The following is a 16,558-nucleotide window of genomic DNA, read 5'->3' as shown; positions in this document are numbered from 1 at the left end:
GCTCGATGAACCTCACTACGATCTAGGATAAGAAGAATAGAAAGAAAACCACATAGATGCAAGCCATAAACAAAGCAACAAGAAGTAAAGTACTCACAGATTTAACGTGGTTCAACAACATACAAAATGTGTGTATTTGTATACATCCACCAAAAGGCTACGACCTCTTTATTCATTATAGAATCACCACTGAAAATTACACAACTGATTGATTACATCAACCCATCGACTCACCACAACGTGACCGAACACAAGAACTCTCACAAGCACTCTATAATATCCAAAGTAGTGTCTTCACCCCATACGAGATAATGTTTACCACATTATCTACCACCACAAGATCATCTTCTCTGCACACCCTGATATAGATTACCATGGACGCCTTTAGCTCAACACTAATAATCTAATCCAGCACCACCAAGATGATCTTCTCCTCAACAAGATGTCTTACCAACATCTCCATATGAATACTCCATAACGACATATCTTCCAACATCGATAAGTATCTCACAAGCACCATAATGATGTACTCCTTCCACCATTAGGTCTCTCACATAGCCACCTCAATAAGTGGGATGAATCCCTCACATCTCTACGATATTGACATTGAGGATTCCATGACTAAAACACTTAGCCTAGACCTCTTTATATAGGAGTCACAAACTTGGTTCCCAAGGAAACCATGGTCAATTAGGAAACCCATCTTATATATGGAAGTTGTCCTAAACTATCTACGTTTCCCTAACGGATCCTTTCCGGAACCTCCTAGAATTTAGCCGTCTTCTTTGACCTAAACTAGGGAACCCATGTTTCCTTACAATTCTCCACCTCGGATCATGCATTTATGCATGAGATGATCAACTAGTTATCCCTCCATCTTCTGAACATCGATTGCACCATCACTGGTTGCCCTCATATCCTCAATAGGAATCAAACCGAAAATGTAGTTCACCCAACTTGTTCCGTAGAACCTCCAGAAGAGAGTGATGAGTGCCAAATAATGTATATATTTATCCCCTTTTTGTTGGCATTTAACTCATCTTTTGTGCAGTAATTCCACATTTTATCCCATATTCTGTATTTTCATTGTTTTCAAGAATAAATATTTTTCTTACTTAATTTTGCATTTTTAGGTAATAAATTGCGGAGCGAAAAGAGCAGAAAAGTAGTGAAAAGCCGGGAGGAATTACGCAAGGAAGCCGCGAAGAATGTCGTGCGGAAGACCAAAAAGGGTAGAAATGGGCTTGAAGAAGATATTTGTTCTTAAAGAAGAAGTGGGCTCAAGATTTTCCAAGCCCAAACTCATTTCCCAAACCCATATTCTATACCCAAAAGCCTAAAACCCAAATCCATACCCGCTTGCGTCTTCAGCCGTCAGATTGATCTCAGAGTCATCCTACGGTCGCCCCCTTGTTGTGCATCAAAGTTTGATACATCCGCTTTTCACTACAGTTCCTAACTCCATCAAGTGTCGTTAGTTTTGTTGTATCACTTCATCCGACGGTCGCTCCTCGCTTACCTCCGCATCTCCGTCAGATCTACCTACCATCTTCACATCCTACGGCCCAGATCGCATAACATCTTCACTCGCTACAACCGCCCAACACCCGAGCACCCGATACCTATACCCATACCAAACATCCCCTTCCCCTTCTTCCATCGACCTCTCCCCCTCCATGCCTATTGCAGACCACCGCCATCTTCTCCACCTGCTCTGCCTTCGCAACCACCACCTCACCTGCCTCAACTACCCAAACCAACCACACCCATCCTTCTCCCATCAATCCCCTACCCCTCTACCTATCTAATTCACTAATTTCTCTTCTCATCTTTCTCTGAAAACCTAGAAGAAAAATTGATGAATTAGGTTGAGTTAGTAGAGTAATTGGAGCGTGAGAAAGCAGCAGTAGAGTCAGAAGAAGATTGGGTTAGCATGCATGCGATCAATTCCAACGAATTAGGTGAGTTTCACCAAACCCTAGTTCTACTGTTTTGGGGGAAAATTGGGGGAAAACCCTAAATGTGTAATTGGGTATAAATTGATGTCTCTAGTGATGTAAGGGGGGAGGATCTCTGGACTAGCCAGTAGAGAATTAAACCAAAATATTATGCAATTCCAATTTCAGTCTTCTTATGCAGTTAACAGTTGATTGTTGTGTGTATGTTATGTTTGAATTATTTTGCATGATGAATGCTTGTGTTTGTAACATGTTGAGCATGAGCTAAGTAGCACCAAGCTGAGGCTTTGATGAAGCCTTGGTGCACTGTCAAATGGTAAATTGCTAGGATAGGATGCCATATGCTTGTTTTTCTTGTGCATTGGGAAGAAAGCAGTGCTATGATTGCTTGTGATTGATTGTGCTGTCAAAAGACAGTCAATACTAGGGGTATTTCTGTTAGCAAGCTGTTTTTCTTTCCTTTCTATTGTATGCATAGGACTCAACTCAACCTAGGAATATGTTATTTGATTAGGACACAAGGTGGAATCTAAGCCTTGGCTTAGCCACAATATCCTTCTCAGTCACTTACATTTTCAGTCTTGCTTTGCTTCAAATTCAGTTTATATTTCTTAGCTGTGTTGCTCGCCTATTGTCTTGCAATTTGTAGTCTCTGTGCACTGAAAACAGTGCACAAAATCTCCCTCTGCCCTTGGCTTCCAAGCCTTGGTTCTTAGATGTTTTCTTTGCTGCTTTGCTTTACCTTGCTGCTTTGGTTCTTTACTTCTGCCACTTTGTATGCCATATTACTTTGTCTTGCTCACTGTCTCCATTGTTAGCTTAGGTTTCTCTTATAGTGCTCCCACTCCCTGTGGACTTTCCCCTGCTTTCCTTCTATTCTATAAACTTGGCCTTGTATACTTGCAAGTGTTTCTGTGTGTTTTCCATTGGCACACTAAGTTTTTGGCGCCGCTGCCGGGGAGTGGTGTTGCCACTGCTGAGTTCCATTAGCATCTCTGCCTTGCAACCATTGCAGGCCTGCTTCACTATCATTGCAACCCTCTGCTTGCAATCATTGCAGCAGATCATTGCATACTTGCCTGCAATCATTGCACTGCAATGATTGCACTGTGATCATTGCAGGGTTGGCCTGACTATCTTTGCACTCTGTGATCATTGCAGGTACCACCTTGGCTGTGCTGCTGGTGCCTTCTCTGCCAAGCTGTGCTGTGCTGTTGCTGCCAAGCCAAAGCCTGCTGCTGCCAAAGCCTGCTGCTGCCAACTGAAGCTGTCAACTGGGCTCGCCTATTTCTGTTGCTGCCGGGCTTGTGCACCCTCTGCTGCTGGGCTCTGTTCCAACCTTTGTTGCTGGGCTTGTGCACCCTCTGAGCTGGGCTTAGTAACCTCAATTTCGCTGGGCTTGAACGTGAGCTGCTTAGGACGATCCTAAAGCCCAACTGGGCTGTGCAACTAAAAGGGGACTAAAAGCCTATTTTTGGGCTTCCCTCCAAAAACCAAGTAAGCCTAACCCATGAGTTAACCCACTTGGGCCTCATTTAAATTCAAATTTGGGCTTGTAATAATTAATTTAATTATTTCTTTGGGATTGTAATAATTTTTATTTATTTTCTTTTTCTTTTTTTTTATATTTGGGACTGTAATTATTATTTTTTTGTTTTTTTTGTTTTTTTTTTATTTTTCTTTTTCTTTTATGGGCTTGTCTTAATTTATTATTGTTTTTATTTTCTTTTATGAGTTGTGCTAATTTATGCTAGGTTTAGTTCAAAATTTTCCAAAGCCCAATTTTAAACCAAAAACAAAATCCCTTTTAAACCAAAACCCATTCAAAACCAAATCTTCATAACCCTTGTGGGCCAAATTGTTTCCGATTGCTCTGTCTGACCAACATGTTAGTTAAGGTACCTACTAGGACATGATTGTGACCTACAGAGACCAACAAACAGACTTGTTAGAATTAACCCAGACGAACCTATCGAAATTCTAAGTTCTGAGGGAGACAGTCCAGATCAACCAGAAACAATGGGAGAACCCCGTACCCTCAAGGATTATATGTACCCAACTAGAGCCAGTCAACCTTCTTGTATTGTGCTACCCGAGGCTAATGGCCATTATGAGCTGAAATCAAGCACAATACAGATGCTTCCTATTTTTAGAGGTGTTGAGAATGAAAACCCGTACCACCACGTGAGAGAATTCGAGGAAATTTGTGGAACTCTGCGTTTCACTCAAATGTCCGACGAAACCCTAAAGTTAAGGCTTTTCCTTTCTCCCTGAAAGATAAGGCAAAGGCCTGGCTCTATGCTTTACAGCCTCAATCCATCATGACATGGGATGACCTCATAAAGGAGTTTTTCAAAAAGTTTTTCCCGAACCACAAGACTGCGACAATTCGTCAAAGTCTGAATAGCTTTGTGCAATTAGAAGGTGAGACCTTAGCTAGATACCTGGAGAGATTCAATGAATTATTGCTCCAATGTCCCCATCATGGTTTTGAAAAATGGAGACTTGTGCAAATTTTGTATGAAGGTCTAGATGTGTCCACCCGAACAACGGTTGAGTCGATGTGTAATGGTCTATTCGTAGACAAAACTGCTGATGCGTCTTGGGACTTCTTGATTGAAGTAGCTGAAAAGACGCAACAGTGGGAATCCATCCGTGAAACCAGAAAGACTACATCCGAAGCAAAGGCTTTTAGGATTGAAGCGGATTTGAGGGAAGAGCAAACATGGCATCAATAGTTAGGAGATTAGAAGAGTTAGAAACATAAAAATTCAAAACCTTCCACCACTACTCTCCGAGAACATGTCGCTTCGTCTGTTTGTGCTGCTTGTAACGACCCCAACCATCAATTCCAAAATTGTCCCGATTTGCTTGCAGTCCAGGAATCTAGGCTTGAACAGGCACATGCCATGTTTCAAAAACCAGAGCATAACCCTTATTCACAGACCTACAATCCAGGATGGAGAAACCACCCTAACTTTTCATGGTCAAAAGGACCCACTCAGGAGGACCATCTCAACCCAATCAGAGCTATCAAAACAATCAGGGATATCAGAACAATCAAGGTTATCAACACCCGAGAAACCCTCAACAACAATCAAACTCTCAACAACAATCATATCCTCAACACAATACCGACAAGAGATTATCCACCCTAGAGGAAATGTTCCAGAGTTTGATGCAAAGTCAGAAAAATCTAGATCAAAAGATGGATCAAATGTGAGAGAGAAAAGGGTAAACTTCCGAGCCAACCCCAACAAAATCCAAAGAGGATATTTCAAACAGGCACAACATCCTGCACTGAAACCTCACCGATCAATCCATGCCATTACCACCCTCCGAAGTGGTAAAGTCATCGAGAACAACGTGGGCGAACCTAATGAATCTGATACAAATTCCACGCTGTCTCCACAACCCCAGAAAACCAAAGAATCTGAGCAAGTTGGAAAATCTGACAATTCTACTGCTGTGAATGTCCCTTTGCCAACTCATTCTCCTGTTGCCCCATTTCCTCAAAGATTGATCTATCAACAGAAAAGTACCCATTACAATGAGATGTTAGATCTGTTCAAGAGAGTCAACATCAACATTCCTTTTCTTGAAGCAATCAAGCAAATCCCTGCTTATGCCAAATTCCTCAAAGACTTGTGTACTCAAAAGCGCAAGCTCAATGTGCAAAAACGTGCTTTCTTAGCTGAGCAGGTGAGTTCCATCATTCTGAACAAAACTCCACCCAAGTTTAGGGATCCAGGATGTCCAACAATTTCTTGCACTATAGGAGAACACACGGTCAATAAAGCGTTATTAGACCTAGGTGCAAGTGTTAACCTACTGCCATATTCTGTTTATGAGCAGTTAGGTCTTGGGGAGTTGAAACCATCTCTCACTCTACAACTGGCAGACCGATCTGTCAAGATTCCCTCGTGGAGTGGTCGAAGACGTTTTGATCAAGGTTGACAAATTCTATTTTCCCGTAGACTTCATTGTCTTAGACACTCAACCTGTACAAAACCCAGACTGTCACATTCCTGTCATCTTAGGACGTCCTTTCTTGGCTACGTCCAACGCGATCATTAATTGTCGTAATGGAGTGTTGAAACTGTCTTTTGGTAACATGACGGTAGAATTGAATGTGTTCGATATTAGTCAACAACCTGTGAATCTTGATGATGATGATGTGCATGAAGTTAATATGATTGAAGGATTAATGCAAGATTCGTTGACTAACATTCTATCCGTCGACCCCTTTCAAGCATGTATGGAGAACTTTAACCAGATTCCTATGATGATGCATACTGTAGTGACGTCCTATCTCTGCTCGAATCTGTACCTCAAATGGACGTCACTGAAAGGAAATATGAAGTGGAACCACCCCTTACTCTCTGATTCCAAGCTTATCCATCCATTGTTGAGCCACCCAAGCTTGAATTGAAAACATTGCCTAGTACGTTGAAGTACGCATTCCTAGGTTCTTCTGATACTTTACCCGTCATTATTTCATCATGTTTAGACACGGAACAGGAAAGTAAGCTTTTAGAAGTACTTAAGGAACACAAAGAGGCCTTAGGATGGACCATCTCAGATCTCAAAGGAATTAGTCCCACCATTTGCATGCACCACATTAACCTTGAAGAGAATGCCAAACCATCTAGGGAAATGCAAAGGAGACTTAATCCTAACATGAGAGATGTAGTCAAAGGAGAGATCCTGAAACTACTTGATGCGGGTATCATATACCCAATTCCCGATAGCAAATGGGTTAGTCCCATTCAAGTTGTGCCTAAGAAGTCAGGCATTACTGTAGTTCAGAACGACAAGAATGAATTAGTCCCTACTCGTACAACCACAGGATGGCGAGTATGCATCGACTACAGGAAGTTGAACACAGTAACAAGGAAGGATCACTTCCCGCTCCCTTTCATTGACCAAATGCTAGAACGTGTGTCTGGACACAGTCACTACTGTTTTCTAGATGGCTTTTCCGGTTATAACCAAATTCACATTGCTCCAGAAGATCAGGAAAAAACTACATTCACGTGTCCATTTGGGACGTTTGCTTATAGACGTATGCCCTTCGGGTTGTGTAATGCACCTGCTACTTTTCAGCGTTGCATGATGAGCATTTTTTCTGACATGATAGATAGTTTTCTCGAGATCTTTATGGATGATTTCTCTGTTTTTGGTTCCTCGTTTGACGAATGTTTGAAGCATCTTGCCCTCGTGATATCCAGATGTAAAGAAAAGAACCTTGTTCTAAATTGGGAAAAATGCCATTTTATGGTGAATTCAGGAATAGTTCTAGGACACATCATCTCAGAAAAAGGAATTGAAGTGGATAAAGCTAAAGTTGACCTCATTCAACATCTACCACAACCTTGCTCTGTGAAGGAGATCAGATCATTTCTAGGTCATGCTGGTTTTTACCGGCGATTCATCAAAGATTTCAGCAAAATCTCCAGACCTCTGTGCAGTCTTCTCTCCAAAGATGTTGCCTTCAATTTCGATGCTGCTTGTGTGAAGGCATGGGAGGAATTAAAAACCCTTCTCACCACCGCTCCTATAGTCCGACCACCCGATTGGAAGCTTCCGTTCGAACTTATGTGTGATGCCTCTGATTATGCTGTTGGTGCTGTTTTAGGACAGCGAGTTGATAGACTACCATATGTGATATACTATGCTAGCAAAACCCTTAATGATGCCCAACTCAATTATTCAACTACCGAGAAGGAATTGCTTGCCGTCGTTTTCGCATTAGACAAGTTTAGATCTTATCTGATAGGGTCTAAGATCATCATATACACAGACCATGCGGCTTTGAAGTATCTTCTTTCCAAGAAGGATGCTAAAGCTCGCCTTATTCGATGGATACTCTTATTACAGGAATTCGATCTCGAAATCCGTGATAAGAAAGGTTGTGAGAATGTGGTTGCTGATCATTTGTCTAGATTAACTTTAGAGTCTATTGATGAATTGAGCTGATTAGAGAATCATTCCCAGATGAACAGCTGATGTCTATCTCAGACCTTCCTTGGTTTGCTGATATTGTTAACTACCTCGCTACAGGTAGGATGCCCTCACGTTGGTCGAGACAAGACCGCTCTAAATTCCTGGCTGAAGTTAAACATTTCCTTTGGGATGACCCATATTTGTTTAAGTACTGCCCAGACCAAATCATTAGGAATGTGTCCCCAACACTGAACAGAAAGATGTGATATCTTTCTGTCATGACCAAGCATGTGGAGGCCATTTCAGTGCCAAGAAAACCGCTGCAAAGATCTTGCAGTGTGGATTCTATTGGCCATCATTGTTCAAGGATTGCCATGATTATTGTGTTGCTTGTGAACGCTGTCAAAAGCTAGGAAGCATTTCGAGGAGAAACATGATGCCATTGAACCCCATTTTGATTGTGGAGATTTTTGATGTTTGGGGGATAGACTTCATGGGTCCATTTCCCATGTCTGGCAAGTTGTACATCCTAGTCGCAGTTGATTACGTCTAAGTGGGTAGAAGCCATAGCAACCAGAACAAATGACCACAAGGTGGTACTTTCATTTTAAAGGAAAACATATTTTCACGTTTTGGTACCCCGAGCTATCATCAGTGACGGTGGTCACATTTCTGCAATAGGCACTTCGAGTCTTTAGTACGCAAGTATGGAAACTCACAAGGTTGCTACTCCGTACCACCCTCAGACTAGTGGACAAGTGGAAGTTTCTAATAGGGATTAAGCACATTCTAGAAGACGGTTAACCCGTCTAGGAAAGATTGGTCATTGAATTGAATGATGCTTTGTGGGCCTATAGAACAGCTTATAAGACACCAATTGGCATGTCCCCCTATCGTCTAGTGTATGGAAAGCCGTGCCATCTACCTGTGGAATTAGAACATCGTGCTACTGGGCAATCAAGAACTGAACTTTTCTCTGGACGAAGCTGGAATTCAAAGGAAACTTCAACTCAACGAGTTGGAAGAATTGAGAAATGAGGCTTATGATAGTGCCAAGTTATATAAGCAGAAGATGAAGATGTTTCATGATAAGCGTATTCTGCGCAAATCCTTCACTCCTGGTCAGAAAGTCTTGCTGTATGACTCCCGATTACATCTTTTTCCAGGAAAACTGCGTTCCAGATGGAAGGGTCCGTACCTAGTACGCACAGTTTTTCCTCATGGAGCTGTAGAGCTGGAGGATGTCTCCAACAAGAACGTTTTCAAAGTCAACGGGCAGAGATTAAAGCCATTCCTTGAGCCATTTCCACCCGACATTGAAACAACCAACCTGGAGGACCCAGTCTATGTGGACTAAACTGGTCCACTCTTTCCCTAAATAACCAAAAAGTTTTCCAAATCTTTCCCTAAAAACCAAAATTTGTCTTTTTCCCAACAAAACCAAATTTTTCCCAAAAAGTCCAATCCCATTAAAAACCAAATTTTCTTGTAGATAATGTGTTAGTTAAATTTCCTTTTATATATATTTTGTGCTCATCCATTGTGACTCCTAATATGATGGATTTTTGCCTTGAATAACGGAGTTTTAATCGAGCCTCCGCCGTACAATCGGGTATTCTCTCTCCTTTTACTCTACTCAGCATGTTCCTCTTCATATATTGTTTTCTAATTCTTTCCATATTTTGAAACATTGAGGACAATGTTTAGTTTAGGTTTGGGGGTATAGAGTAGATACCATGATAATATGCTATAATTGAAAACAAAACTCCTTCTTCTTTTGAAAAAAATTGAAAAATCAAAATAAAAAATTAAAAATTGAAAAAAACATAAAAAATGGAGCTCATTTACCTTGAAATGTTGACTCTTGTGCAAATATGTAATTATTAGGAGTCTTAGTCTAGATATTTAGGCACCCTGATTCTAGCACAATTCACATAGTGATAAGAAATTTGCACGCGCACGATCTACCAATACATGTATGGCCTCGATCTTCAAGGTGTTTGATAGTAAGTTACGATTGCCAATCACTTTAGAATACTGAACGAAACTTGACTAGCTTGTTCTTTGGTTGGTTGGGATAGAAGGTGGAGGTTACATTAAGAAAGACAACCATCGAATTTAACTGGGTGCATCAAAAAGGGCTACCTCTTGCAAAGTGTCATGTAATCTTTTGTTTCCTTTTGTATGTATCAAAAGTGTTTCCTTCTTAAAAAAAAAAAAAAAAAAAACGATGTACAAAAAAAAAAAAAAAAAAAAAAAAAAAAAAAAAAAAAAATATAAAAAAAACAAAAATATCAATTCCATCATCTCTTGTTCCAAAAATAAAAGAGAGTAGTCAATGTAAATAAGAGTCATGTAAATAGTCATTTTGTTGTTTCATTGTAATAAGCAAGGAGGGTGTATGCCATTGATGTACAACGCGAGTAATTGTGAAATACCTCCAACTCATTCACAATTCTCGTAAAGTCCGGACAGCTAGCTAGATTTCGACCTCAGTTCTTAGCCTGAGAAACTATCTCTTGGTGATTAGTAGTCATAACTTCAGATCTTTCTTTACACATGTGTAGATACACTTTACACTCTTATCACATGTCTTTTTTTGTTATCAGTGCTAGGATTGTGCCTTTGATAGCTAGATTGACATCTCCATTTTGCTGTGAGCTTAAACTGTTTTGCACATGTCACATTTGATGGAATCTGAGCTTATATTTTGACCTAGAACTTTGTAGGTACGTTCTAAGCAAACCTTCACGAGACTTCAACTCGTCCACTAGGGACACTTAGTGGTTTAAAAAGCTTAGTGCATACGCTAAATGCATTCGAGAGACCAGCGACAGTGGTATAGTTAGGATTTCCTTAGTTTTGTTTTACTTGAGGACAAGTAAAATTCAGGTTTGGGGGTATTTGATGAGTGCCAAATAATGTATATATTTATCCCTTTTTGTTGGCATTTAACTCATCTTTTGTGCAGTAATTCCACATTTTATCCCATATTCTGTATTTTCATTGTTTTCAAGAATAAATATTTTTCTTACTTAATTTTGCATTTTTAGGTAATAAATAAAGTTTGGATGAATTGCGGAGCGAAAAGAGCAGAAAAGTAGTGAAAAGCCGGGAGGAATTACGCAAGGAAGCCGCGAAGAATGTCGTGCGGAAGACCAAAAAGGGTAGAAATGGGATTGAAGAAGATATTTGTTCTTAAAGAAGAAGTGGGCTCAATATTTTCCAAGCCCAAACTCATTTCCCAAACCCATATTCTATACCCAAAAGCCTAAAACCCAAATCCATACCCGCTTGCGTCTTCAGCCGTCAGATTGATCTCAGAGTCATCCTACGGTCGCCCCCTTGTTGTGCATCAAAGTTTGATACATCCGCTTTTCACTACAGTTCCTAACTCCATCAAGTGTCGTTAGTTTTGTTGTATCACTTCATCCGACGGTCGCTTCTCTCTTACCTCCGCATCTCCGTCAGATCTACCTACCATCTTCACATCCTACGGCCCAGATCGCATAACATCTTCACTCGCTACAACCTCCCAACACCCGAGCACCCGATACCTATACCCATACCAAACATCCCCTTCCCCTTCTTCCATCGACCTCTCCCCCTCCATGCCTATTGCAGACCACCGCCATCTTCTCCACCTGCTCTGCCTTCGCAACCACCACCTCACCTGCCTCAACTACCCAAACCAACCACACCCATCCTTCTCCCATCAATCCCCTACCCCTCTACCTATCTAATTCACTAATTTCTCTTCTCATCTTTCTCTGAAAACCTAGAAGAAAAATTGATGAATTAGGTTGAGTTAGTAGAGTAATTGGAGCGTGAGAAAGCAGCAGTAGAGTCAGAAGAAGATTGGGTTAGCATGCATGCGATCAATTCCAACGAATTAGGTGAGTTTCACCAAACCCTAGTTCTACTGTTTTGGGGGAAAATTGAGGGAAAACCCTAAATGTGTAATTGGGTATAAATTGATGTCTCTAGTGATGTAAGGGGGGAGGATCTCTGGACTAGCCAGTAGAGAATTAAACCAAAATATTATGCAATTCCAATTTCAGTCTTCTTATGCAGTTAACAGTTGATTGTTGTGTTTATGTTATGTTTGAATTATTTTGCATGATGAATGCTTGTGTTTGTAACATGTTGAGCATGAGCTAAGTAGCACCAAGCTGAGGCTTTGATGAAGCCTTGGTGCACTGTCAAATGGTAAATTGCTAGGATAGGATGCCATATGCTTGTTTTTCTTGTGCATTGGGAAGAAAGCAGTGCTATGATTGCTTGTGATTGATTGTGTTGTCAAAAGACAGTCAATACTAGGGGTATTTCTGTTAGCAAGCTGTTTTTCTTTCCTTTCTATTGTATACATAGGACTCAACTCAACCTAGGAATATGTTATTTGATTAGGACACAAGGTGGAATCTAAGCCTTGGCTTAGCCACAATATCCTTCTCAGTCACTTACATTTTCAGTCTTGCTTTGCTTCAAATTCAGTTTATATTTCTTAGCTGTGTTGCTCGCCTATTGTCTTGCAATTTGTAGTCTCTGTGCACTGAAAACAGTGCACAAAATCTCCCTCTGCCCTTGGCTTCCAAGCCTTGGTTCTTAGCTGTTTTCTTTGCTGCTTTGCTTTACCTTGCTGCTTTGGTTCTTTACTTCTGCCACTTTGTATGCCATATTACTTTGTCTTGCTCACTGTCTCCATTGTTAGCTTAGGTTTCTCTTATAGTGCTCCCACTCCCTGTGGACTTTCCCCTGCTTTCCTTCTATTCTATAAACTTGGCCTTGTATACTTGCAAGTGTTTCTGTGTGTTTTCCATTGGCACACCAGAGAGCAAACCAAACTTGAACGTCACCAACTTAGACTTAACAATCCAACTTACTGGCGATTGTACAAATCTCCACCACGGTGAAAAATCTGACCATCTCAACAAATCAACATCATATGATCATCCGTTATGCAACATCTTGAGAAAATACACCTTACTCCTTTATGTTCACAACTCCACATTGATTGGCATCATTCTAGGTGTATTGCATGCCAACTCAATCAGGCCATATACCATTGTTATCCATATGCTTCCATCGAACTTAGTTACAGTCATTATGCGCCCTTGAGCCTTCGCCACCTCAGAACTTTCTCCATAATACGAACACAACTCCGTCTTGTCTTTCCTTGCTCCACCTGAATCAATGTTACGCTCTTCTAAGCCACTAACTCCAAGTTACGCACCACATCCGTTAGGGTTGACATCCATAACTACTCGATAAGCAAATGAAACTACCACGGTAGCCTCCATGCGTCTGCCTAAGTATTACCTTAGCAGAATCATAGTCTTCATATTCGTCTCTAAACTCCATCCCAGTCAATTGCTTACTTAAACAACTGATCACATAATTGCTCTTTTCCATGAGAATGTCCTCCAAAGCGAGTTAACGAGAAATCTTGCGCTAGTTTGTCATAAACCAACCTTCATGTTAGCTTCCAAGAAACTAACCATCTTGTATGTACCAAAGCATATTGAGCATGACTCTAACTGCGCACCAAATACAACCAATCGATGGATCATTGCCACTGCGTACCAATCTCGAGTTCATCTTTATGAATCTTGCTTTACGAGCCTATCTCCGATTGGATTATGATTCTAAGACCATATATCACCAGTTGAGTTTATTTATTCAAAAAGGTCACCATATATTCGACCAATGCATACATACCAAACACATGTATAGCTTCACATAGACTTCGACAGCTGACACACCAATCACCTTCTACATCACTTCAGCAACCTCAACAGGCTTTGACAACAATTTCCTTTTTACGGACTTTAACATAATTGTCAATATAGTCTTTTATCAATTCATAGCAAGCATGTAGTTTCTACCTCGCGACAGTCAAACCACAACACAATCGGACTCGGATATAACTGTGACCATCGTCGAAGAATTCACTGCTACCTTCATAACAATGCATAATGTCACACATTCTATCTTGTGCATATCCTTTCCCAATCTTGCTTCAAAACGTACACCAACGTTCGAAATCTGATAATCTGTCCTTTACACAAAGACCCAATCACACCCCATCCATAATCTGAAACCCTTGGTAACTTCTCAAGCTCCAAGCAATTCAAGACGCTGTTGTGTTTATTTTCTCAAACTATGTAGAGAAAATAACTTGACGGAAACTATATCGTTGATGAACCAAATTTCTCAAAAGAAATCTTTACCTTCATCTCTACGGGCTCTGTCACTATTGAAATTAATTTCTATAACTGTAGCAGACGAGCAAACCCCCAAATATTATCATTGCTATAATGTAGCTATCTCCAACAGAAAGTCTCACACCGATCATCAGGAAATCAAATAGCCAATGAAAATAAAAGGTTATCGGAAAAACACGCCGAAATTGTAGCCCTCTCAAATTCATGCGCTGTGTTTTCTCCTAAGTAATATGTGCTAGCTCGTAACCATACCACCATACACATTGCAGTATTGTATCTTTATTCTTTAAACTATTGAAGTATCCAAGTGATACCTTTTTAATTCCTCACAACGGGTCTTCACCAAAGTAGGAATGTATCCGCAACACAAATATACCAACCTGTTTCTCACAACGGTCATGCACTTCAACTAGCCCCGATCGACTTCAAATGGTGTAAACCAAACACAAATCTTCGATTGAACGTCATCGACAAGAATCAAAAGATCACAAACTATCTAGCTTCTCCATCGGAAACAGTACGAGAGAAACTCCAGAAAACATTGTTCTACCCGACACAATGCCATACTCAACACAAACAAACAAACCCTACTAACTGTGTCGACCAACTGCTTCTTATATAATAATAAGAATCCATAGCTCCACCACAACCAATATCACATCTTCATCCAACGATCACTGTCCTTCAACTTATTTGTAGCCACATGCTTCAAATACTAAGACTGAGAATCAAACTATTCACTTCTGGAACATATCAAATCCTGACCAACGATCAATACTTCAAAAACGAAACCTACTAAGAGATTTCCCAAATCCTTATTGTAACAAACAACTAAGGCAGAACGAGTGTGAATTCATCTTCACATTCTTCAACTTAATGTTAAAGAAAATCAACAACATGATCTAATTGATGACGATTGATAACCAAACTATTGTTTCCCTTGGTATGGAACCATAATGAGACTTTGACATGCTTACATTTTCATCTTTACTTCCACAAACATACAAACTAATATTTTTATCCCAACTACGATATTCTTGCCTTCTTGTGTCTTGCCAAGCAAACACCGATTAATTGAAAACTAAATCTACGTAGGTCTTTCAAACAGTTCACAAGAATATGGTACGAAGTATAGAGAATAAATAAACTTACTTGAAGCCATGCATAGGGTTTATGATCCAATAAGAATCAATGCTAAATCTCCAATGTAGAGCACCATAAACATCAAGACCATACATCTTGACCATACTGAATGCAGATTACCTGATATAATCTCATTCCTTCATAAGTACACTTTACTTGCTTTGTTCTCAAAACTTATGAAATCAAATCTTACACATACTTGATAACATCAAACTCTGCATCTTCGGAAGTTGTAACTTCAAATCCTCACATACTTGATGAAACCAAATCCTCTGTCTTCAAAATTTTCCGCCAACCAGAAAATCCAAGAACTTCTCTCTCCAGAATCTTCTATCCAGCCTAAAGCTCTGATACCTATTGTTGGGACAATTGGATCGCTCTGATACCAATTGTTGGGGTTCAGAGCCATATACTTTCTAATCTTACGGAAACATATTAGATAACAAGAAACACTTGATCTCTCGGATTGCTCCATGAACCTCACTACGATCTAGGATAAGAAGAATAGAAAGAGAACCACACAGATGCAAGCCATAAACAAAGCAACAAGAAGTAAATTACTCGCAGATTTAACGTGGTTCAACAACATACACAATGTGTGTATTTGTCTACATCCACCAAACGGCTACGACCTCTTTATTCATTATAGAATCACCACTGAGAATTACACAATTGTTTTCTCGCTATCTGCATGTCTTAACATATTGGAGAAAACTGAAAAGTTGGCAAACTCATATATTCATGGTCAACAATATGATTATGAAATTAGGTAAAGCCAAACAGTCATTGGTCATTATAGGATTGGAAGACGAAGGAGGTATATGCTTTGAAAAAGAACTATTACACACATGTTAAAGTGATGTAGTCTTTAGATCAGAAATCTTTGGGAACTTCTTGATTTTGCATTTTGAGTGGTGATAACCTTTTCTATGTATTTTGATATATTTTTTTATTTATTTTGATTGATAAAAATAGTCTAAAATTATATATTCATTTGTTAATTTCAAAAGTTTCCGATTTACTAGTGGTGTCACTAGAAGCCATGAGAAGTTTCGCAAACGCTGGTGAACATTTCAAAATTTTAACTAATGAGAACACAGTTTGCTATGGCACATTGGCAATATCTAAAGCACAAGATTTATATCATAAAGGGAACTTGTATATGCGGCGCTAAGTCGGAGGCCCCGAACTCAAAAGTAATATCAGTATGATGGTAGGAAATTTTTTTGACAGAAGGCAAAATTTATTAAGAAAAAAGAAACTACTCAGTCACAAGGCAGTGACAAG

The sequence above is a fragment of the Papaver somniferum genome, chromosome 9 (assembly GCF_003573695.1).
Source record: "Papaver somniferum cultivar HN1 chromosome 9, ASM357369v1, whole genome shotgun sequence".
Classification (NCBI taxonomy): domain Eukaryota; kingdom Viridiplantae; phylum Streptophyta; class Magnoliopsida; order Ranunculales; family Papaveraceae; genus Papaver; species Papaver somniferum.
The sequence above is the reverse complement of the archived record's forward strand: the minus strand, read 5'-3'. Positions refer to the sequence as shown.